Raw genomic sequence first — 22,216 nt, 5'->3', positions numbered from 1 at the left:
CCGCCCTGCTCCGACCAATGACCGGCCCCGCCCCGTCTGCCCCGACTCTGCCCCGCCCCGGCCAATGAGAGGCGCCTGCTACGGCGCCGGTCCCGCCCAGCTCCACCCGAGGCTCCGCCCATTCCAGGCCTGGCCAATGAGAAGTGCCAGTCTCGACCCGACCCGCCCCTCCTGCGGCCCCTCCCTCCTCCTCGCCCGCGGCTGGGGGACACCGCGCAGAGGCAAGCGCGCTGGGAGCGGGCGGGTGGCGGGCAGCGCGCGGGAGGAGCGGCCGAAGTTTCTCCGCCTGCCTCGTCCCGGGAGCCAGAGCCACCCCGCACCGCTGAGGAAAGAGGGACGAAAACAAACTGCAGAAGCCCTGAAAAATAATTCTCAAGTCAGCCCGAGGCGCGGGGGCAGGTAAGGTGCGGTGAACGCGGGGTCTCGCTCCCTTCCATAAGGGTCTGTTGCCACGGAGGACGCCCAGGTTCCAGGGACCCCGCGCTCCCCGAGGGGTGCTGCGCGTCCGCGCGTCCGTCGGTCTTTGTCTGTCTGTGCCAGGTCTGTCTAGGTGTCTTTGTCTCTGTGCGCAACTGTCAGGGTCTCGCCTCCGCCAGGGTGGGTCTGCTGGCTGGTCCCAGCCCAGAGGAGAGAATGGTACGTCTCTCCTTCTGCCTTCATCTCTGTCTCCCGCAGACGGGGTGTATCTACTCCCAGCCGCGAATCTGATAGACATAAGTGTTGGTTGACACTGGTGTCGAGATGAGGAAGCCAGAGGTGATGGTGAGGATGGAGGGGTCCTGGCCCCCAGACAGAGGGTTTGACAGCTGAAGCCTGGCCCCTGAACTTGGCCTTCTGAACTTTGGTGTTGGGCTGTGTCCGCGTCAGGGGCAGGGACACTGATGCAGTTAGAGGTTTGGAGTATTTCCCTGGAGGAGTATGTCAGAGGCGATGAGGTAGATAGAGAGGGGGGTGATGCAGCCCAGAATTTAAGTGACCCCCTGGTACTGCAAGTCACCGGGATCAGTCCTGAACATGCACACAACACACACACACACACACACACCACATTCACTTCTCTCACCCACCACAGGCAGCCAGCCCCCCATTCTCTGCACACCTACACACACACACACACCCTTCCACATGCTTAAGGCACTGAAACAAGAGCCAGGTAATCTTTCTCTTTCCTGCTCCAAGTGGGAAGGATTGAACTGTGGAGCAAATGAGTGTGCTGCTCGCCCACGAGTGTGTCAGCCTTAGGAGAGTGTCCCAGCCTTGTTAGCTCCAGAGCCCTCCCTTTCCCAGGAACAAGGAGTGCGTAGGGACCTGAGCATCTGAGGCCCCCACATCCTTCCTCTTCACTCCATCCACACTGGCCTTGGGTGCTGGCAAATGCATGAGGAGGCTCTGAGTTCTGGGGAGCTCTTGGCAGGAGCTGCACCAGATAAGGGGCTCCTACTCTGCTGGAAGTGCAGCCTAATTATAATCGTGGGAGCAGAGGAGCCCAGCCACGGATGGAGAGATGAGCTGTCTGCTTGGCAGTTCTTGAGGGACCCTTGAGAACCGTCTGTGGGAGCAAGAGTGTTTGTAACCTGAGCTTCCTCTAAGTTCAAAAACAATTTGCTGTGGGCATGCTGGGGGAAATGCAGGTGCGGGGAGAATGTATGTGTATGCACGTGAAAGTGGGTATTAGAGACCAAGTTCGCAGGGGGAAGGGTGTCTGTGCTCCAGGGTGGAAAAGAGCCAAGTCTGTGGGCAGAGGCATATACGCTAACCAGGCGTGGTGTCTGCACCTTATATTTATCCAGCGCCTTTCTTCTGAGGCGCTTTCTGCATCTCACTGATGTTATCTGCTTTGTCATCTCCATTATCCTCACAGCATAACTACCAGGTGGGCATGAAGCATGGTTAACTCTCTGTGTTTACCAGTGAAGAAACTGAGGCACCAGCAGGGCAGGCTTTCCCTGAGGTCCACAGCTACTGGGAGCAAAGTTAGACTTAGCAACTGGGAGTTCAAGTACCAGGTCTCAGCTGGATGGATGTGATGGGGGACTCACTGGACTCGCTGTGAGAAGAAACTCAGGTGGAGAGAGAAGGGTGTCTCTCGAAGGTGTGGGCGAACGAGAGGGAGGACGTTCGTTATTGAACATGTATGGCAGCCTCTGTGTGCTTCGCGAGGTAAAACCTGTTTCAGCCGTTCAGCGTGTGCATGTGTGTCTGTGCGTGTGCCTCAGTAGACCTGCGGCAGGGTAGCTGCCGTCAAGGTGCGCTGCTATGCAGTGTGGGTGTTGGGAGAGCCTGTGCATTGAAGATTGGCCAGGCAGTTTTGAGAAGCCATGCATCTGCCTGTATAGACCAAGAGGTAGATGGGCTTCAGCCATAAAATATGGCCTTCTAATTCTCCAAATTTATGTATATACTTTTACACGCATTCCACATTCACTTAATAAATATTCATTGGGTGCCAACAAAATGCAAGGCTCTGGGCCAGGCAGTGAGGCTTCAAAGATGAGTAAAGTAATGATGGCAAACCTGTCATTAAGCAGCTTAGAGATGAGCGTAATGGGTAATAGTTCACGACATCTAATAACATCCACTGCGTGCCCTGTGCCCGGTGTTTTTTATCCATTATCTCATCTAATTCTCAGCGCAGCCCTGCAGGGTATGTGTGATGATCAGAGGAGGAGATAGCAAATGGAGGAGGGAGCGAGGATTTGAACTCAGCTCTGCCCCTGGCGCTCCCACTTTGTTCTGCTACCTTTGAACGTAGAAATATGTGTTTCTTCCCTGTAAAATGTTCTTGCCCAGTCCCGCCACCTAGCTAGCTCCCGCTTGCACTTCTGGTTTTGACCATGTGGATCAACTCCTCCAAGAAACCGTCCCCTCTCCTTTCCTTAAGTCTGGGTCACGGGCCTTCCTGAGTTCCTGCCGTCATTCCAGGCTATCCCATCTGTACCCACTGGCTCCTCAAGAGCCAGCAACATTCTTAGAGGCAGAGGTTGTGTGATGAATTCCCAGCTCAAGGTACAGTGTCTGGCAACTCTGCGTAGGCCCTTAGTCAATGCTTGTTTAAGGGAGTGATGGGAGGGAAAAGAGCTGCGAGAGACCCTTGTCAGGGAGCACTTTTCCCAGTAGCAGATTTGTGCAGGGGGCACACTGGCTGGCTGGCCTCTGATACTCCAGCCTCTGCTTTGGGCCAGTTCCTTCAGAGGCTCTGCCTAGTCGGGGCTTCTCCATCCCAGCTCCTGCCTCCAATAGTTCGGGAGCCTAAGGAAAGCCTAGCCCCCACCCACCCACTCTATCTGCCAATCCACTCAATTTCCAGCCCAGTCAACCGACAAGTACAGTGATGAAGGGAGGAGCTCTGTGTGATCTAGACTTGGAACCCCAGGGGGGCAGTGGTTCCAGGGCGATGATGAGGTGTTTCTGGGACTTTGCCAGCAAAGAAGTGTCCAAAGGCCTGGGGAATCTTTAGGCAATTTACACGGCTGGTCTTTGAGTTTCCTTTTGAATAGGTCTTTGTGTTGCTGCGTTTGAAAGCCACTGATCTGAATTGGACACTCTGACTGCTGCTGGAAGTGTGAATTGCTACCATGTTTGGGGAGGTGATCTGGCCATGATTTGCCCAAGGTCACACAGTCACAGTCTGGTGACTCCCTTCCCATGCTCTTTGGACCACCCCATTATTTCTCCTATCAGGGTTGCCCCATGCCTTCTCAGGGATTGTGAGGACTTCAGTTTTCCTTTCAAAGATCACAACTCGAGTTTGAAAAACTCTGCATTTCACTGTTTGTTAAAGGTCTTATCCATGCAAGGTGCCAGGTTGATGGGCGATCTTAAAAAATGCCTAAATGATGGTTTGAGATTAAAATTTGTGATGAGAATTGGGAAGGGGGAGCAGCACACATGAATCAATGACACCTGGATTATACTAACTTTAAACATAGCAGCTGCTCAGCATGAGGAAGGTGAGCTCAAAGATGACAGGAAGGAGGTGGTGGTGGACTGACCCTCAAGACGGTAGGAGAGAGGAGACATAACAGCAGCCAGGTCACACCTCCAGGATGCAAGCTGAGAGCTGAGGGGACAGGTCTTTGTCTTCCAGGGGGAGCCCTGGGGGCACCCTGTTACCTCCTTCCCTGCTCAGCCAGCCACCCTGCCCAGACAGAGCTGGGAATGAAGGGCGGGAGGGCTCACCTCTTATAACTGCCTGCAGCCAAACGAGTGTGCAGACTGGCCTGGGCCTCCTCCTCCAGCGATTTAGAGCAGTGCGTGGGGATGTGTGGCAGTCGAGCACAGTAGAGTTGGGCTTCGGGCGAGCTGCCCTTGGCACGGCTGCCTCTGTGTCTGCGATCTCCATCCTGCTTCTCTCACTCTCTTGCTTCCTGCCAGACATCGACTTCCACCAGACAGTGAACGCCATTCCTGGGCTTCCTGCAGTAATGATTCTAATAGCCCCTTTTATCTGTCCAGGACTTTACACCTTAAAAGGGACGTTGTTATTAAGGACTCTGTAGGAAGATTTCTTCTACAATGTGACAGATGAGAAAACTGAATGAGCTCCTCGGAGGTAAAAGAGTTTACCCAAGATTTTCAGTGGAACGCTGGAACTTGAACCCAGCCATCCTGACTGCCAATCTGGGCTATGGCCACCCATCATCAGGCCTCACTAATTAGACAGATTTAGGCTCCCTGCATTGTTGACAAATGTTTAATCTTCAGGGGGGGGGGGGGGGGCGGAGAATCTTTTTTAAATATATTTTTATTGATTTCAGAGAGGAAGGGAGAGGGAGAGAGAGATAGAAACATCAATGATGAGAGAGAATCATTAACCAGCTGCCTCCTGTGTGCCCCACACTGGGGATCAAGCCCGCAATTCAGGCATGTGCCCTGACTGGGAATCAAACTGTGACCTCTTGGTTCTTAGGTCAATGCTCAACCATGCCAGCTGGGCAAAAAGTATATTTTTAAAATCATGAGAACTCAGTTACTTTCGTAATCATTATAATTACAAGTGTGATGGGAATCAGAGTTTTCTTCACTTTTTCTAAGCCCCCCTTCTCCCTAAGCACTTGTCATGCATGTATGTTGAATCAATAAACAATAAACTAGGAAGTATTTAGCATAATGGAATGTCTACTTGAGATTTACTTTAAGAAATGAACGTTTATCTCATACCAGTTCTTTCTTTATAGCTGGTCAATTCGAAAGGTTTCATTCCCTCCACATTAAAATTACAGCAATTTTGCCTTCACAGAATCTGAATTCATGGCGTTTCATTGGAATACCAAACTTGACTCCATCATCTTTGTCAGTGTTCCCGCCATGGGCATTAACTAAGTTCCAAAGTGAAATGGGTTGGCAGTCTCCCCCTGGCAATGTGAGCAGAGTGTGGAAACCAGGCTTGGGAGGTGATCGCACATGGAGGCTGCCTCCGATAAGGAGAAATTTAGGAGAGATTCATATGGAGCATGGATGGGGAAAAGGGTGCAGTGGGTTTGGAGGGAGATGGAAGAGACCGAGGACAAACTGCGTGTGTGTGTGTGTGTGTGTGTGTGTGCTTGCGCGCGCGCACGTTCATTAATTGTTCTAATCAATCCAGCAGAAAGGTGATTTTTCTTACTAAGTGACAGGCCAAATTGGTATTTGAACAGATGATGTGGGTTATATCCAGGACCTGGAACAAAGGCAGTAAAGAGCTACTGTACCCAGATCACCCATAGATTTGCTTCCATGTCAATGAGTCACTGTGGGAGAAGATGACTGCTTTCAGGATGACAGCCAGCAGACACACACACACTCACACACACACACTCACACACACACACTCATTCATTTATCCAGTCTTGTCATTTCTCCCTCTGAGACACACTCTCCTGTGGTACCCACACTCGCAGTCACATCTGGGTTGGCCTCTCTGTGGCATGATGTGAAGTGTACTCTGGGAGCCCACCTCCCTGACGCCCCAGGACCTCCATTTCTGCCCTGCCCAGAGCAGTCAGTCTGGCTGCCATCAGCCCTTTAGAGCTGCCGATGCCCCCAAGACCAAAGCATCCTTCAGAAGCAGAGGGAAAGGTCTAGGTGAAACTCCCAGCCCAGGGCATGGACAAGGAAACAGCCCCTCAAGGGGGTCAGAAGCGGAGCTAAAATCGGGGTGGGATGGGTATAGCTCTGGAAATCCAATCATGCCTAAGGACAAACCCTGCCCCATGCATGGCTACAACCCTGTGCACAGACTGTGGGTGGCTGAGGCAGTGCCTGCCGGGCCCCAGGGCTGTGCAGGAGGCTGGCTGGCCTGCTGACTCCGGGGCAGCTGCACTCTCCTTGCTGTGGCAAAGCCATTTGCTGCTCAGTCAGCCTCCTCCTGGCACCCTGGACTGCTAAATTGGTCTCAACTTGCTGTACTTCCACCCACCACCTTAGTCATTATTCACTGGCAGCATTCAGAGAGTGGGTGTAAAGCAGCCGAACATTATATTCCTGCTGAAAAGAGAGAGAATTGAGTATAGGCAGGCAAGGAAAGGAGAGAGGGAAGGAGCTAAGAGAAAGTGAAGGAGGCGGGGAAACAAAGCTTGGGTGCCCAGCACCCTTTCCCCTGACCCCAATAATGTTGGAGGGTGGACGGGGCAGTGAGCATGGGTGTGTGGGTCTGGGCTCAGTAGGAGGAGCGGCTGGGGTTCTAGGGTGAGAGGGATACACACACTACGGAGGGGCAGCACCTGCGTGGTCTAGAGGGCGGAAAGGACATCAGCTGTGGGGAGAGAAAGACCTCACCCTCCTTAGCTCCCTGTTCTTTAAGTTCTGCAGTAGGTGCTGTCACGCCCAGTGAGCATCTGTTCCCATGTGTGATTACTTCTCATCTCTCCCCTGCTCCCTGCCTAGACTATAAACCCCTTGAACGAGCAAGTGTGTTGTGCCTCAGGTGCGTAGCACCAGGCCCTTTACACAGTCAGGGCTCAGCCCCAAACGGATGGGACTGATGGCGGAGAGCCTGCCATGGTCCTTCCTGCCCAGCCACTGCAGATCTCCCTGTGCTGCCCAGGGGCCTCCAGATCTGGGGACCGAGGCAGCCAAGAGCAGCAGGAATGACAGAGGAGCTTCTGGGTTGGCCTCCCATCTTGGGGAGGAAGTTGCAGGGAGAGAAAGCGGACCAGCTAGGGAAGCGGACACTCAGAGCACCGTGTCCTGGTGCAGAGGTTCCGGTGCGGTGCGGTTCCTGGATGGCTCATCCAGCATTATACTGGGGCTGGCAGGAGGTGACCAGGAGTGGCTCTCACATCAGACAGCAGAGACATCGTCGGGCAAGGTCAGTGTGACCTTGACAGGAGATTCGCTGAGTCCCTGATAAGATTTGTTTGGTCTCCCAGGGACAGGGTGGAAGGGGAACAACCCACGCCAGCTTGGAACCTGGTGGGCCCCCACCCCTTCCCCTCCCACCCTCTTCTCCAGTAAGATAATGGGGAAACTCTGAGAACAAAAGCCGTACACGGCTAGGGAGGCAGGGACACTGGGAAACCACACTCCGAATGTCAAGGGTCAGAAGTCTGGGGAGTGAGCCCTGCTCTTGACCTTCTGCCAGTCGCTAAGAGGCAGACTGTCTGAGTGTCTCCGGAGGCCTGGAGGCCTGTGCGTCTGCCCCGCCACCTCAGCGGTGAGGTTGGGGGCGGAGGGGCTTCAGAAGGCCCTTGAAGCACTCAGGACCCTCCCTTATTGGTTGCAACCTTCAGACTCTGCTGCTTGGGCTCCCTTCTGCACCTCAGGGAAGGGCATCTCAGCAGTGCATGAGGAGGAGGAGGAGGAGGGGGGAAGGATTAGACTGGGCTCACGTCTTGGGGAGACAGCCTCCCCCTCCGTGCTGATCAAATTCCCCCAGCCCCCACGTCTCGGTGGCGCCAGCAGACAAACCGCACTGCAGGCAGGTGGGGGAAAGCGAGCCCCAGGCAGCCCCCAGCAGGCAGCCCCCAGCCGCCACCTGCCCTGGAAAGGGAGCTGCCGACCAGGAGGGCCTCCAGCTGCCTGCCTCCTCCCTGGCTGGCCTGCAGCCTCCCCTGCCTGAAGGCTCGGCACCAGCTCGGGGCGCCTGGGGGTAGGACGAGGGGCTTTTCCTGACGCGACATTTCCTCATCCACCTGGAAGACTGGAAGCCAGGCTTTCAGCTTCCCCAGACCTCCCTCCTAGCAGCGCCTGGGCCATCTGTTCACTTCGAAACTTTCTATTTTGGATGGAGTGACTTCTATGCTAGAGCTACAGCAGGACCTGCAAGTTCAGGGTCCAAGACTTACCTGGAAACTAAAGAGCCCGCGTTGAAGAAAGGGCCAGTACTCTGCATAGAAACACACTATCTCAGGGTTGAAGGGATCTTTAAGTCCCAGTCTATCTGCCGCCTTCCACCCCCTCCTCCCACCCTCCTAGCAAAATCTCCTCCCCCAAGTTGTCTCTTCCTCCCTACTTACTTCCAAGAATTGTTGTTCTGGACCCAGGAACACAGTTCTTTCTATTTTAGTTCCATTCCTTCAAAGTCATAGAATGCTATGTCCCTGTCAAGCACTCTGCCAGGGCCTGGGAGGAGACCCCTCCACCAGGGATAGCTGGCCTGGAATTGGGGGAGGAGACAGGCACCTTAAAATGTATCACTATACCAAGATGTAGAATTTGAGAAGGACCCTGTGGGCTGGCTGTGATTTTTTTTTTTTAATTTTTAAAATTTGTATTCAATTGTTTATTTATGGTTAATCCTCACCCAAGGATATTTTTTCCATTGATTTTTAGAGAGAGTGGAAAGGAGGGGGAGAGAAAGAGAGAGAGACACATCGATTGGTTGCCTCCCGCACGCGCACCAACCAGGGCCAGGGATTGAGCCTGCAACCGAGGTACGTGCCCTTAACTGGAATCGAACCCGGGACCCTTCAGTTCGCAGGGTGATGCTCTGTCCACTGAGCCAAACCGGGTAGGGCTGGCTGTGATTTTAAGAGATGGAGGGAGAGGGTGGCAGAGATGGGGACAGTAAGTGGCAGGGAAACAAAGGCAAGTCGAGTCAGATTGAGGAGCGCCCTGCCCACCCAGCTGCAGGTCCGCGTGCTGATTGGCAGCAGTGGGGAGCCATGGCAGTCATAGGAGAGGACTGGCGCGTAGCGGAGCTGGGTTTTAGCGGCTCATCTAGCAATGGAGTATAGAATGGAGGTGAGGGGGGAACACTTTCTAGAAATAACATCATTTATTAGAACGCCTCTCTGTCCTCCCTGTCTGCGCCTTGATAGCTCATGTTCCTGGAGAGGTCACGCAGCCTGGAAATGTGGGGGAGCCAGGCCTCCAGGAGAGGGGAGTTCCTAGTCCAAGGTCAAAGGTCAGGGTTAATGTGCCGTGTGGAGGACTTATAACAGGAGACATGGCTAACACCTTGCTTTGGACCCGGGACCAATCACAGCTGGCTTTTCTTCCTTTGCTTGTTTTTTACGGCTGAAGACACAGAGGCCTGACTGGAGGGCCTTGCTCAGGGTCCCAAGGCTGGCTGGTGGCAGAACCAGAGCTGTGCTCTCACTTCAGGGCTCTTTCCTGTCGCCCACTGGTAACTGGGAGCGAGGACTGCAGGGCCGGTAGAGTTAGTTAATCAGATCCTCAACCGTGAGTGTTCGGCTGGTGGGCCGCAGGGACACACGGGAACACGTCCACAGTGGGTGCTCTCCGTCTCTGGATTTCTCCCCAGCAGGCCCAGGGATGCCCGGACGTCAGGAACAGCCGAGACCCATGACCTCCGTTTTCTCTTCTGTCTTCTTTCTTGCTCTCTGGCTGCTTTGACATTTTATTTTCCTCCGTTCCTCTGCCTTTTCCTTGGTTCTGAGAAGTTCCCAGCTGATGTGACAATGAAGCTTACTATCAGTTGCAGTTGCTACCAGTTGGCACCTTTCAGAAATGAGAAACCAGTTAGTTCTCTGCCTCTGTCTCATCCGAGCTCTTTAAACCAAATCCAATCAAAACACAAAGGTTGTGGGTGCCAATCAGCCGTGCTAACCGCCCAGGGTGTTGATGCCACATGGGCAGAGAGTCCCAGACAGGAGGCAGGTCTTGTCAAGCAGGGGACCTCCATTACTCCCAGGGGAACAGGGTGCCAGGGGTCCCCTGCCCACAGCCATGAAGCTCTCAGAACACTATTCCCCACCTTCTTCTGGAAGGCTCCTCAGCCTGGCACCTGCCCAAGAGCTTGCTTCTTTTTTTTTTTTTTAATGTATTTTTATTGATTTCAGAGATGAAGGGAGAGGGAGAGATAGAGATAGAAACATCAATGATGAGAGAGTATCATTGATTGGCTGCCTCCTGCCGCCCGCCCCCTACTGGGGATTGAACCCACAACCCGGCATATGCCCTTGACTGGAATCGAACCTGGGACCCTTCAGTCCACAGGCTGATGCTCTATCCACTGAGCCAAACCAGCTAGTGCTTGCTTCTTGCTTGCTAACTACCTGCATAGTCAAGGGAGGGCAACGCCAGGGCAGTGTCCCGTGAAGCCTCTGGTGAAGACACCTGTACACAGCGCCTTCCTCCAGAAATAACTCAGCCTCTGCCATGTCCGTCTTCACCTGGATGGCAACCACAGCCCTGGCAGACGGAGCAGGCAAGTCCTAAAGGTGAGGCACGGGCTTTTTCATGCTTGAAGATTCCATGAAACAAGTGTGGCAAGTTTGGGAGCGGACAGCAGACGGAATCAGAGACCAGTGTTTGGGTCCCAGCTATGCGCACTGTCTGTTAGCTGTGTGGCTGTGGGCAGGTCACTTAGCCTCTCTGAGCCTCATTTTTCTCATCTGTAAAATGCATTGTGTCCCATAGGGAATTTTTTTGAAAAAAAATTGGATGAGTAAAGATCCATGAAACATAGTAGGAGCTTCATTTGTGTTAACCTCAGCCCCTTCCCATCAGCTCCAAGGGAAGGAAGCCAGGCATAGGAGTAAGTTCTCTATTTGGGAGGCTCCGGAGCCCGTGGTCCAGGCACATGTCCGGGGGTCAGGGAGGGACAACTTTGGAGTCAGGCAGCGCTCTCTGTGACAACTACCTTCTTCTCTGCTTCCTCTGCAAAGGGAGAGCATTGCAGCTGAAAACAATGTGAGGAACCGCTCCACCTTGTCCCTGCGGGTCTCCATCCACTCCGCCACTTTGACTCAATTTTGACTTGTGATAAGAGGCAGACTCAGTGAGGGAGACATTGAATGTCCTCCGTGAGACTCGGTGCTGACAGTGTATCTTGCTCACGTTGGCTTGTGCCACGTGTGTGAAGGAGAGGAGGTGGGAGGCAGGCCCAGAGGCCAGGGCGCAGCTGGGAGTGCCCTCTGCCTCAGGGAGGCCCCCTCAGCTCCACTCCAGCACCTGGAGGACGGTTTCTCCCCAGGGCGAAGGGCTGGGTGGAAGGGGTAAATACTGTGTCTCTTTCTTCCTTCCTCCTGCCTCTTGCTTTAAGGCCAAGGTCTCTCCCATTTGGATTGTTTTCTGGATTATGCACCACGGAAGGTCAGGAAAGGGGGAGAAAGAAAAACAAGTAAACTGAAACTTCTCTGTGCATTCAGTTGAGGGGGATGCACAGATATGAGGGGGCCCAGGGTCCGGCTGCATCCCACAGGAGCGTGCAGACAGCTGAAGTTGAATTCTGCGCTGGAAAATGAGGTCATTTATTGCACCTACCTGGCGGGGCGGGGCGGGGCGGGGCCTGGTGGACCAAGGAGCAGCTGCTCCTGTTTGACACATTCCCCAGCAGGGACACAGACACCGATCCTCCCCGCAAAGCAAGCAGGGGCCATTGAATGCACCTTCCACTGCCTTCTCCTCGTCCTCTGGATGCTTATTATTTTTAAGTAGAAGAAACTTCACTTTAATAGTGAGGCCCAGAGAGTTGAAGGGATTTCCTCCAGGGCACACAGCACACAGCCGTTAGGTTTCTGATCTGACCAGTCCCGCGGTTTCTCTGACCTAGTGTGTTGGTATCTACTGGGGAGAAGGCAGTGCCTCTACCAGCGTGGGGCTCACGTGGCATTTAGGGGGATGGGATGCCAGCCCAGCCGCAGGAGCCTCTATTCTGGGACCAGGAGAGTTTAAAAAGATCTCAAAGCGCTGCCCAGGAACAGAGAAGTCCTGGGACTTGCGTGGGGCCGTCTCTGCCCCCCACCCTAAATCGGGCATCTGCCTGCCCACCTCCCAACAGAGTTTGAAGGACTGACTGCCCTCTCACCGTCCCTGGGACAGTCGATGAACCACCCCTTGCCTGTGCTCTGTGACTGAGAAGCTGACAGAGGCTCGGAACTCGTTAAGGGAACACAGGCCTGCCTCAGATGTCTCTGCCCCGTAGGTCCCTCAGAGATGGCCCAGGACATGGCAGCACAAACCCTCCCGCACACTTTCCACCAGCAGCTGAGGACTGTGCTCCATCACCGGAACCCGAGCAACCAGCGCCAGGACAGGGACAGGGAGGCGCGGGGACTTCTGGGAGCAGTCAGTTGCAGATCTGGTCTCATCAAGGTGCTGCCTCCCTGCCTCCCCCAGACCTGTGCTGGCTGCACAGCGCTTCTGAGGCAGCTGGGATGGCCGTCTGCAGGGGCGCAGTGGCGGGGGACCCCACTTCCCTGAGGACCAGAAGGCCCTATAGGAGCTCAGCCTTTGCAGGCAAATATGTTTCCACATTGAGTCACAGAAGGGCGCCGGCAGAAGGCAGTCTGGCTTCTAAAAGCAGTTGGTGACGATGACGGTTTCTTTTGCAAGGAAACCAGGGGTGTTCAGTATGCACCAGCCCCTGTGCAAGACTAAGCCTCGCTCAGGGCAAACCAGCCCTGGGCTGCCTGCCAGTTACTCTTTCTGCCCAGACCCCTGTCCCCTCCTTGCCCCTCCCTGGACTCGGGTGAAAGGATCCCGACAGGTGAAGTTTCGTTTTCCTCAAGGAGGTGGTGGTGGACGTGTGGGCTGGGAGTGGAGGCCAGAGACAGCGCTGCAGCCCAGGAGGATGGCAGGGCTGAGATGCACAGACATGCCTCTGGGAGGCCTAGGCTGCCTGCCGTGAGCCGCCTGTGGCTGGAGCGCCGAGCACTGCAGAGCAGGAGATGCTACCGCTGAACACACCTCGCCTCTACCCTCTGTTCACCAAGGCCAGAGGCTGGGACTGCTCCCCCTGCACAGCAAGCTCCTGACTGTCTGCTCCTCTCCTTGAGCGTCCGGAGTCCTGCCTGGCCCAGACGACACCAAGGGGCCAGAGGGGTGTTACTATCCACCGGTCAGATCAGTGATTACTTTTAAGAGCAATTCTTATAAACAACTGATAAGTGATGACTCACCTTTTAAAAAATCTAATCTCTAAATGCCCCAAATGGAAATGTCCCCAGTTCTTTAGATGACGAAAGAAAAATGGTGAAGACCAGGGACCTGCAGAATTGGAGAGAAATAGATCAGGAGTTTGAGCCTAGCCTTAGAGCCCAGCGGTGTCTTGAGTCACCAAGTCCCATATGTTTAAAAATAGCAACAAAAACCAGCTGCCATTGGTTAAGCTCTTGCTTATATCCTGGTGCCTTTACAATTAAAATGTCACTCCATACGTACAGAAGCCCTGTGAGGCGGGCACTGCCGTCAGCTCCGGTCTGCAGAAGGAAGCAGAAGTGTGGAGAGGCTGCAGTGGGGCCAAGGACTAGGATGAACCCACAGCACAGGGAGTGATGAAGCAGGGGCTGGGCTACAGGGCAGAGTTAGGGTGAGGTCTGGAGGAGCCCCAGGCCTGCGGGGAGGTGGATGGATAGGGGCCAGGGGGACCACCGCCAGGGGTGAGTCTACTGCTGGAGATAAAGAACCAGAGTAGCGACTCACCACAACTCAGGGTCAAAGCCAGGCACTGCACTTGCCAGTATAAAACCTGAGGCCTCACCTGTGGGTCTGTCAGGTGGGGATCTGTGGGTCTCTTGGGGTGCTTTGGGGTGCAGCTTGCACCAGATCACGTGTGCATGGTGCTTAGTCCAAACCTAAGGAAACGCTCAGCACCGGGAGCTGAAGAGGAAGCTCTTCCCCCTCTTGGCATCACCGGCCTCTGGTCCTGCTTGGACATCCTCCTCTGGCAGAGGAGCTGGGAGGGGAGGGCAGCTCCCATGGCCTTTGCTGGGCAGCAGCGCCCCCATTCCTGAGCCATGGGGGGGCTGGTGATCAGCTTTTCCAGAGGAGGCTCCCGACAGCTTCCAGGTCCTGGTTCTTCAGGGAGACAGAGACTTAAGGATCCCCAGCTGTGCGGGGGAGGGAGGGGGGAGGCAGCGGGAAGGAAGCCCTGCTCAGCGATCTGCCAACATGCTTCTCCCCGCCCCCCCCCCCCCCCCCTTTCTTGGAGAAAAGAGCTGCGAGGCTGAGAGGGAGCTGGAGGAGCCAGGACTAAGCCCTGGGAGCAGGAGGGGTGAGAGCTGAGCAGACACTGCTGTCCAGAGCCCTGTGCCTGGGAGGGTCTCACGAGGAGCAGCCGAGTGAAGGAGACCCCCAGGTCTGGGAGCACTGCTGAAGCCACCTGCCAGCCCCATCCTAAAGGTGACGCCTTTCTGCCAAGTCAGGAGGCGGAGTCAAGAGCCTGGCAAGCTCCGGAACACTTCTTAGAGCCAGGAGAGAAAGGGAGGGAGGGAGTGAGGGAGAGAAAAGGGGCAGGTGGGTGAGTTCATAAATTTAGCTTCCAGCCTTCCTCTCCTGTGTCTCTCAGCTCAGGCTGCTATAACAAAATACCACAGTGGGTGATGGAAACAATAACCATTCATTCCTCACAGTGCTGGGGGCTGGGAGGTCTCAGGGCAAGGTGCTGGCAGATTTGGCATCTGCTGAGAGCCCACTTCCTGGTTTGCAGATGGCCACCTCCTGCTGTGTCCTCCTGGTGGAGAAAGAGCATCCTGGTCTCTTCCTCTTCTTATCTTATAAGGGCACTAATCCTGTCAAGGGGCTCCATCCTTGTGACCCCATCTGACCTCATCATCCCCGCCCCCCCCCCCCCCCAAAAGATTCCACCTCCAAATACCACCTTGGGGTTAGGCCTTCAACGTGTGAATTTGGGGGGATAGAAACATTCAGTCCATAGCTCCGAGCATCTGTTGGGCTGTAGTGTGCAACCCTGTGCTGACAGCAATGGGCGCACAAAGCAGGAAGGTCAGGGTTCCTGACTGAGGGTGCAAAGCCCCTGTGAGGAACTGAGCAACTGAGGGAGAGAGCAGCACTGTCCCCCCGTCAGGAGATGGTGCTTAGGGGCCCACCCCGGTGGGTTTGAATCCTTCTCCACCTCTCATCCCCAGGTGGCCTGGGACCAGTTCCTTGTTCTCTCTGACCCCAGTCTCCTCACTGGTAAATGGGGAGGAAAGAAATAAACCACCTTGTAGGAATTTGTTTAAGTGACATTTTTATTAAAGTATAATATACATACAGAAATATCCACAAATCGTGCATGGACAGTCAGATGACTTTTCACAGTTCTCACGTAAATAAAACCCGAGGCAGAAGATAGAACATAACGGTATCCAGGAGCCCCTCTGCTCCTCTTGGGATTATGTCCACCCTTCCCCCTGGCACCAACGCTTACCTCTCTGTAAACATCTTCTTAAGAGACTCTCGGGTATGCATCCTTGGGGAGGCTGGTCCTGTGGTTGCGTGCAACCGTAGTTCTGGCATTCTCTAGCTCCTGAACGTGCTACTGCACAAATATTCCACTGGGGGTATTTGTCAATTCCACTGGGGATTGAGGTTTCCAGTGTTTCCGGTTGGGGACTCTTACACATAATGCTGCTAGGTCTTTGGGTAAACGTTTTAGTAAACTCGGGAACATGTCTCCTGGGTGCACACCTCGAAGTGGAACCGCTGGGGCATGAGGTGTGCTTCTGCCAGCCCCTCTCAGTGAGGTCGAGGGCGTCTGCCCTGCCCCCAGCGCTGTGAGACAGCCCCATTTGCATCACATCCTCGCCAAAACTTGATGTCGTGGGGCTTTTTCGTTTACCCACTGTAATGGTTGTGCAGTGGTATTTACTAGTAATCGTGGTTTCAATTTGCATTATCCTGATGAATGCCTGTCTATACATTTTTTTGCCTTTTGCATATTCTGTTTTATGAAGTGCCTACTTAAATTCTCTTGTCCATTTTTTATTTGGTTTCTGCCTTTTCATTAGAGTTTTACATGAGTTCTTTTTGGTATTCGGATGGGAGTCCTTTGTCAGATATGTGTTTGAGAAACACTTCCTTCCACTCTGTTTTGCCGTTTAATTTCAGTGGTGCCCTCTGAGGAAGAGAGATTCTTAATTTGTCAATATTTTTTCCTGTGTGGTTAATGTTTTGGATGTCCTGGTTAAGAAATGTTTGTCTATCCAAAGGCCAAGAAGTTGTTCTTCTGTGTTTCCTTCTAGAAGCTTTTGTATGTTACCTTTCATATTTCTATCTACAAGTCATCTGGAACTATTTGTGTGTAGGGTGAAGTAGGAGTCAAAATTCACTTCTTTTATGGGTACCAGCCAACCAGCAGCAATTAATAAACGTAACTTTACTTTCCCACTGCTCTGCACTGTCCCCTTTGTCATAGATCAAGTGGCAGGACTGTTTCTGGACTCTATTCTGTCCTGTGGTCAGTTTCTCCAGCTGTTTGTCAACCCGACATTGTCTTCATTACTCTCACTTCAGAGTCTTGAAATCTGGTAACATGCCCCCTCCAGCTTTGTTCTTTTCAAGATGGTCTTGGTTATTCCTGCCCCTTTGCATGTTATTATACAGGGTGCCCCCCCAAAAATGTGAACATACTTTAACAGCTGATAGCTCAATTTTGAAAATGAAGTGTATTTTAATAAACATTGCCTTTATAATTATTCAAAGTGTGTGAATACATTTTGGGGGGGGACACCCTATATAAGTGCTGGGATTTTGATTGGGGCTGTATTGACCCCGTAGATGGATTAGGAGAGAATGAACATCTTTAGAATATTAAGTCTTCCGAATCCATGAACCTGACATATGTCTGCCTCTGCTCAGATTCCCTTTAATTTATCATAACAGTATTTATAGTTTTCAGTGTAGAGATCATGTACAATGTAGTTATTCCCAGGCATATACATTTTCTAAATGGCAGGTTTTTAAATTTTTTTTTTAATTTGGTGCTAGTATATAGAAGTGCAATTGTTTTTTGTATACAGACCTTGAATCCAGACACTTTGCTACATTTATTGCAAGGATTAAATGAGGTCATGGATAAACCCCAGGCATATTGCGAGGGGCTCACTAACTCCTGTCTGTGTGCAAAAGAACTGAGGCAGGACAGGGACTCAGTACCAAAGGTGCACTTAGTGAAGGGGGTCATCAGGATGAGAAGGTCAGTGAGCCCTGGAGGGCAGGACTTGCCTGGCCAGTTGAAGGAGGGAGAATCCCTATGGAGAGGAATGACAGGAGAAAACCATCTTGCATGGGCTTGAGAAAGGTGGAAGAGACCTGAGTGGATTGTAATGGTGGTGCATCCACTCTGTCATTGATCCTCACTGCACATGAGGTCACATGCAAGGTCATTTTCAGAGATGAGGAAAGGGCTCAGCTTGAAAAGGCCCGGCCAAAGTCTCCCCACGAAGAAGGAAGTGGTAAGGTAGGTCTCACCACTTCATGGAGAGGTTTGTCTAACACGAGCAGATGGTGGCTTTGGTCTTGGTGAGCTCGGCCATGGGAGCAGAAAAGGTTATCAAGGAGATAAGTGATGAGAGTGTTGAAAGCTGTGTTTAGAAGACCTTCGTGCAGAATGGGAGGCAGCAGGCCATCCTGAAGGTTGTGGCCAGAGGGTGGGCCTGGGATGATGCAGACCCTCAGAGAGGGAGGAGGGAGCAGTGCAGAGGAGGAGTCACAGATCAAGCAGCTAATCTCATGATTAAATCTAAACCCAAAACAATAAACAGTGCTGCATCTGCTCCGCTGGACCCCCTCTTCCAGGGCCGTGGGCTGGCTCCCACTCCTGTTACACACTGAACTCATTAACCTTCGGAGGCCCGCTCCCTCCGGCCTCCCAGAGGCCCGCTCCCTCCGGCCTCCCAGAGGTGACCCGCCTTGGCTGGCGCTCCTCCTGTTAGCTCAGTCCTTTCATCCGGTGACTCCCTGTTAAATGGCTCTGCTGTGCCCTGCGCTCCCTCAGCATGAGGTTGAACTTGGCGGTGGCGGGCGGACACCAACAATCCTTTCTCTCTTCTCAAAGTGTGTTTGGTTGTTGATCTCACCAGAGCCTCTCAAAGTGTCTGTATCTGAGAGAGCAGTCCTGACGCGGCCCCAGAGAGATGCTGAAGGGAGTGCAGGAGAAAATGACTCACTCAGGACCACACAGCTAGTCACTGGTCCAGAGGAGAAAGTTCAAGCCCCTAGCCCAGTGGGCGGCAAACTCATTAGTCAACAGAGCCAAATATCAACAGTACAACGGTTGACATTTCTTTTGAGAGCCAAATTTTTTAAACTTAAACTATATAGGTAGGTACATTGTTATTCACTTAATGAGGGTGCTCCTAAGCTGGCCTTTGCTAAAAACATCCTCAGTCTGATTGAGGTACGTTTGCTGAGGTTGACCCCTTCCAACTCTCCCATCCACACTCGTCTTGTATACTTGTTTCGTCTATCTCCTTTTGTTCATCCTCTCTATATGTCCAAACCATCTCAACATTCCTTTCTCAATCCTCGACACTACATCTTCTTTCACTCCACAACGTTCCCTGTACATGCACGCCCACACGTGGTATTTTGTGGAAGAGCCACACTCAAGGGGCCAAAGAGCCGCATGTGGCTCCCGAGCCTCGGTTTGCCGACCACTGCCCTAGTCCATTGTCATTCTACTCCACCGTTTAAAAAAACCAACCAGAGGAGGCGGGGTGGCTATAGCTTGGGCAACACTGAGATTCCTGTATTGGGTTCGTTTTGACTCTCATACAATTCTCTTCTGGACTTGGAAGATGTCCATGGAACAAAGGAAGTACGGCCTCCAGAGACCTCTCCCCTTCCTCTGTCTTCCTGCCCCAGTGGCGAGGCCTGGAGCTGGGCAGGCAAGACGCGGCAGCCTCGAAGGCCAGATGTGCCGAGGGCTGGGCGGGCGGGCAGTCATCCTCTGAGGCCTGCATTTTCAGCCAGTGTCCTGGGCCCTTCCCTCCTGCGCCCCAGCCAAGCCAGCTTCTCAGCAGTGTCTTCCTCACGCTCTCCTTGCTGGTACAAACTGCTACTCTATGTAAGCTGCAGTCCCTCGTCTAGAAAGAGCTGTCTGTCTCCCCAGAGCAGCCAGGTGGGGAGGAGGGAGTGAAGCAGAAACAGGCTGCCTGCTTGGAAAAGGCTTTCTGTGGAAACCTTTCTGGGCCTCCAGCTACGCCCACGAGACACTCCTGAGACACAGCTGAGCCTCCCCGAGCCATCTCCCCCGAGACCAGCGAAGCCACTGGAGAGATGGTTGGGCTCAGACACCTTCCTCTGAACTTTTCCCCAGAGCTGTCCCACTCCATTCGCTTCCCAGGCCCAGGGACACGCCCTGGCAGGTGAGGGTGGAAGGCAAACTGCCAGATTTTACTTAAAATACCAAATGGGACTAGCCTTCATGGAGCACCTACTCTATGCGTCAGACACTTTCCACGTACGATCACATTGTCTAATCTTTAGAACAACCGCAGGGTGTACATATTAGTGCTTTTCAGCTGAGAAAGACTTTGTCTCCAGGGACCATTTGCAGTGTCTTAGACATTTTTGTCACAACTGGGCGGGAGAGGGGTGGAGAGGAGGTATAGTTGGCATCTAGTAGATAGAGGCCAGGGATGCTGCTAAACTTCCTGAATACACAGGACAGCCCCTTACAACAAAGAATGATCTAGCCCAGTGGTTCTCAACCTTGGCTGCACATTAGAATCACCTGGGAATCTTTTTAAAATCCTGATTTCTGGGCTCATCCTCCGGAAATTCTGTTTCTTTGTTATGGGGTGAGGCTACAACATTAGTAACAAAGAAACAGAATTTCCAGAGGATGAGGCCCAAAAATCAGGATTTTAAAAAGATTCCCAGGTGATTCTAATGTGCAGCCAAGGTTGAGAACCACTGATCTGGCCCAATTTGTCAATATGCCAAGGCTGCAAACCCAATTGCAATTTACAAATGCACACAGAGACACTGGAGTTCAGAGCTAAGCAGCTTCCCCGAGACCGTACGGCTGGGCAGCAGCCAAGCTGCGAGCTGTCCACATCTGTCTGACCCAAAAGCTTATACTTCTTTGGTTACAAAATGCCCTGTTCAAGAGCAATTGCCCACGAAGTCCCACCTGTCCGGGGAGAGGACAGGTTTTTCTCACTCTGCAAGCAGACAGGCATCTGCACCGCCGACCAGAAGCCCGTGAGCTTATGGGGCGTGAGCTCCACCGCTTCCCTCCAGAAATTTGGGATCTCACCTAGTGGTTACAATATGTGCACATGGAGGGGCCTGGCAAGTGCCAGTTGAGGGTATTACCCAGAAGCCCACGGGCATCGGAAGGAGTGTGGGTCCCGGTGGGGATCAGGGATGCCTCCCTATGGGAGGGCGGGACTAGAGTAGGTCTTGGGAGACTCTAGTGGGGCCTCAGTGCTCAGGGGAGAATTGGGGTCCTGACATCTGGGAGAATGAGTCTGACTCTGAGGCCAGGCCTGGGCGGGGGAAGCAGGGCTCTGGTTTGGCAGACGAGTGATAGAATAGACCACTCACTCTCGCCTCTGTCTCCTTCTTGGTCTGACATTTGCCCTGCTTCCTCTGATGACTTCTTCGTGGCCCTAACAGCCGTCTTGTTAACCATTACCTTAAAAAATGTTGAGAGAGTGATTCCTCTGAGCTGCTGAGACAGAACAAGCATTCTGCCATTGCGCCCGCCTGGCCCCTCAGCAGTGATTCCAAGAGGACATAAGCAAAGCCCTGGATGGTGGGGGTGGGGCTCTGTGGAGGGAGGAGGCAGCAGATGAGCCTGGAAGGTCCTTGAGAGCAGGCTTGTGGAGACCTTTGGACCACATGCGGCTCTTTGACCCCTTGACTGTGGCTCTTCCACAAAATACCGACTTCTGTGCATGGGCCACGAAGTTTCAATCGCACTGTACGTGCGCACCCGCACATGGTATTTTGTGGAAGAGCCACAGTCAAGGGGCCAAAGAGCCGCATGTGGCTCGCGAGCCGCGGTTTGCCGACCACAGGCTGAGTGGAAGGCAGAGGCTGGACCTCAGAGCTAACGGGCACTGGGGAGGGAGAGCAGCGCGGGTCTGGAGGGATGTAGCTGCCGGTGTTTAGAGAAGGGAGCTGTGGGGACGCCCCTGTCCCTCCCTCCCGGCGGAGGCCCCCAGTTCTCCGGCTGCTTCTTGAAATAACACTGCGCAGTGGCTGCCCCAGCTGTCGGAGGGGGAGGGCGAGCGCATCCAGGCAGCGCTGCCCTTTATTTCAAGTGTCCTCACGGCTAATGGAACACGGGTCTGAACGCATGTGCACGCGCCTCCATGCACGTGGCACAGGAGGAATTATCCCCGTGAATGCCAGTGAATGGACAGGAACAATGCGCTGCAGTGAATGAGCGAGTTGTAAGGGGCCTTTCATGGGGCCTGAATGACAGTTGGACTCCCAAGGAAGGGTGCCAGCCCGGACAGTATCCACGTCCAGAAAATGAGAGGGGACTGTCACGCCAGACACAGCAGGGCTGCGGGAGAGAAAGCCCTCCCATCAGCCTTGTTCCTGGGCAGATTAAAGGGGAAGGAAGGTGCACCCTCAGATCAGGGCTAAGGGAAGACTCGGCTTTTCTCTGGTGGAACTTGGTGGGGGTGGGGGGAATGAGGCTCCCTCATCTCCCCTCTTTCAGTAGCAGTTCTGCTTCTTGGGATGGAAGCTAAATTGGGAAAAGGAAATCTGTGCCAATTACAGCAATTTCTGAGGCAAAGGGTTAGGTGTCTGCCATTCTTTATTTTCCTAATGCCACCCCATTAACATTTCCTCTTCCAACCTCTTTAAGCCTCTCTGGCTCCTCTCCCTCCTTCCGAGTCATTGAGCTGAGTCTGTGGGGACAAATAAAACAGTGTTAGTCTTCAAGAAGCCCAATTATGAGTGCAGGATGAGAGGTGAAGAACCAGCAATTTAAGAGAGAGGCTGGAGTCAGGCCCCCTGGTGTGAAATGACTGATAAAGAGGCAGGGGGAGATACAGGAGGGCTTCCTGGAGGAAGCGGTATTTGAGTGGGACTCTGAAGAGTGGCTTATCACAGGCTGAAAGCTTGGGGTCACGGGAAG

At 53.3% G+C, this 22,216-nt stretch overlaps 1 protein-coding gene across 1 annotated transcript in view; it reads left to right on the top strand.

The window, feature by feature from the left end:
• Positions 1 to 244: 244 nt before the first annotated feature.
• LZTS1 (leucine zipper tumor suppressor 1) overlaps positions 245 to 22,216 on the top strand; it is a 52,144-nt gene continuing 30,172 nt past the window's right edge. Inside the window, exon 1 of the mRNA XM_070416540.1 lies at positions 245 to 399. The gene's annotated coding sequence lies outside the window, so the exon portion shown is untranslated. The remainder of the gene's footprint in view (positions 400 to 22,216) is intronic.

This window comes from Myotis yumanensis, unplaced genomic scaffold, assembly GCF_028538775.1.
Source record: "Myotis yumanensis isolate MYYU_CA2020_CCGP unplaced genomic scaffold, mMyoYum1.0.hap1 SCAF_5, whole genome shotgun sequence".
In the NCBI taxonomy this organism is placed as follows: Eukaryota; Metazoa; Chordata; class Mammalia; order Chiroptera; family Vespertilionidae; genus Myotis; species Myotis yumanensis.
The sequence above is the reverse complement of the archived record's forward strand: the minus strand, read 5'-3'. Positions and strand labels throughout refer to the sequence as shown.